A 3217-nucleotide genomic window follows, 5' to 3' on the forward strand; every position below is an offset into this window, starting at 1 on the left:
AAAGATTGTACATACCTAGGAGGGTCTAGAATAATAATAATAATAATAATAATAATGTTGGCATTTGTTAAGAGCTTACTATGTGCAAAGCACTGTTCTAAGCGCTTGGGGGGATACAAAGTGATCGGGTTGTCCCACGTGGGGCTCACAGTCTTCATCCCCATTTTACAGATGAGGTCACTGAGGCCCAGAGAAGTGAAGTGACTTGCCCAAAGTCACACAGCTGACAGTTGGCGGAGCCGGGATTCGAACCCATGACCTCTGACTCCAAAGCCCGGGCTCTTTCCACTGAGCCACGCTGCTTCTCGTGAATAGATCACCTAAGAGTGCTGAGATAAAATTTTTCCAACTTGTACTTTCCAAGCGCTTAGTACAGTGCTCTGCACACAGTAAGCGCTCAATAAATACGATTGATGATGATGATGATGCAGAGCACTGTACTAAGCACTTGGGAGAGTCCTATATAACACTACAACAGACACAGTCCCTTGCCCACAGTGAGCTTACAGTCTAGAAGGGGAATAAAATGAGCTGGTTCCCCTCCCCACAGCACCTGTATATCCCGACTCCGCCGCTTGTCAGCTGGGTGACTTTGGGCAAGTCACTTCACTTCTCGGGGCCTCAGTTCCCTCATCTGGAAAATGGGGATTGAGGCTGTGAGCCCCACGTGGGACAACCTCGATGACCTTGTATCCCCCCACCCCCCAGCGCTTAGAACAGTGCTTGGCACATAGTAAGCGCTTAACAAATACCAACGTTATTATCTTCTAGACTGTGAGCCCGCTGTTGGGTAGAGCCCGTCTCTACATGTTGCCAACTTGCACTTCCCAAGCGCTTAGTACAGTGCTCTGCACACAGTAAGTGCTCAATAAATATGATTGATTGATTGATTATTATTATATGTTTGTACAGATTTATTACTCTATTTTACTTGTACATTCATTCATTCATTCAATCGTATTTATTGAGCACTTACTGTGTGGAGAGCACTGTACTAAGCGCTTGAGAAGTACAAGCTGGCAACATATAGAGACGGTCCCTACCCAACAGCAGGCTCACAGTCTAGAAGATAGTTACTAGTCTATTAATTTTGTTAATGCTGTGCATCTAGCTTTACTTCTATTTATTCTGATGACTTGACACCAGTCCACATGTTTTGTTTTGTTGTCTGTCTCCCCCTTCTAGACTGTGAGCCCGTTGCTGGGTACGGACTGTCTCTATATGTTCCCAAGTGCTTAGTACAGTGCTCTGCACACAGTAAGTGCTCAATGAATGAATGAATGAATGAATGAATGAATGAACTGGTTTCTAGACTGTGAGCCCACTGTTGGGTAGGGACCGTCTCTATATGTTGCCAACTTGGACTTCCCAAGTGCTTAGTACAGTGCTTTGCACACAGTAAGCGCTCAATAAATATGACTGAGTGAATGAACTGGTTTCTAGACTGTGAGCCCACTGTTGGGTAGGGACCGTCGTTATATGTTGCCAACTTGGACTTCCCAAGCGCTTAGTACAGTGCTCTGCACACAGTAAGTGCTCAATAAATATGATTGAATGAATGAATGGACGTATTTATTACTCTATTTTACCTGTACATTTCTATTCTATTGATTTTATTTTGTTAATATGTTTTGTGTTGTTCCCTGTCTCCCCCTTCTAGACTGTGAGCCCACTGTTAAGTAGGGACCGTCTCTATATGTTGCCAATTTGTACTTCCCAAGCGCTTAGTACAGTGCTCTGCACACAGTAAGCGTTCAATAAATACGACTGAATGAATGAACCGGTAGTGACTTCTTGTCTCCCCTGGCGCATTCTCATAACAATCTTGTCAACGTGTCCATGTTAAAAGCCCCGGGATTTATGAATCAAAGGAAAAAAGACTGGTTCTTTTCAGAGCCAAGTTTCCCCTTTAGAATTCCTTTCTTGACTGGGCAAAGCTCTTGTCCTCACCTGTCCTGTGGAAATCCAGGGGAAACGGAATCAGTGAACTTGGAATCCTCCCGTCGGCACTCTAGAACAGTGGCTTGAGACAAAATGTGTTTCTCCAGGTGTGTTTTTTCCAAATAATAATAATAATAATGATGGCATTTATTAAGCGCTTACTATGAGCAAAGCACTGTTCTAAGCGCTGGGGAGGTTACAAGGTGATCAGGTTGTCCCTCAGGGGGCTCACAGTCTTCATCCCCATTTTCCAGATGAGGTAACTGAGGCCCAGAGAAGTGAAGTGACTTGCCCAAAGTCACACAGCTGACAATTGGCGGAGCTGGGGTTTGAACCCATGACCTCTGACTCCAAAGCCCGGGCTCTTTTCACTGAGCTACGCTGCTCAGAGTTGATTTTGGAGTTTAGTCGGGAGTTCATATTTGCCTTTTTTTTTTTATTCATTCATTCAATCGTATTTATTGAGCGCTTACTGTGTGCAGAGCACTGTACTAAGCGCTTGAGAAGTACAAGTTGGCAACATATAGAGACGGTCCCTACCCAACAGCGGGCTCACAGTCTAGAAGATATTTACTATTCTATTTATTTTGTTAATGCTGTGCATCTAGCTTTACTTCTATTTATTTTGATGACTTAAGACCTGTCCACATGTTTTGTTTTGCAGTCTGTCTCCCCCTTCTAGACTGTGAGCTTGTTGTTGGGTAGGGACCGTCTCTATATGTTGCCAATTTGTACTTCCCAGGCACTTAGTACAGTGCTCTGCACACAGTAAGCGCTCAATAAATGTGATTGAATGAATGAACTGGTTTCTAGACTGTGAGCCCACTGTTGGGTAGGGACTGTCTCTATATGTTGCCAACTTGGACTTCCCAAGCACTTAGTACAGTGCTCTGCACACAGTAAGTGCTCAATAAGTATGATTGAATGAATGAACCGTATGAATGAATGGACGTATTTATTACTCTATTTTACCTGTACATATCTATTCTATCTATTTTATTTTGTTAATATGTTTTGTTTTGTTGTCTGTCTCCCCCTTCTAGACCGTGAGCCCACTGTTGAGTAGGGACCGTCTCTATATGCTGCCAAATTGGACTTCCCAAGCGCTTAGTACAGTGATCTGCACACAGTTAGCGTTCAATAAATACGACTGATGATGATGATGATGATGTTGCCAACTTGTACTTCCCAAGCGCTTAGTCCAGTGCTCTGCACACAGTAAGCGCTCAATAAATACGATTGAATGAATGAACTGGTAGTGAATTCTTGTCTCCCC

Source organism: Tachyglossus aculeatus, chromosome 2 (assembly GCF_015852505.1).
Source record: "Tachyglossus aculeatus isolate mTacAcu1 chromosome 2, mTacAcu1.pri, whole genome shotgun sequence".
In the NCBI taxonomy this organism is placed as follows: domain Eukaryota; kingdom Metazoa; phylum Chordata; class Mammalia; order Monotremata; family Tachyglossidae; genus Tachyglossus; species Tachyglossus aculeatus.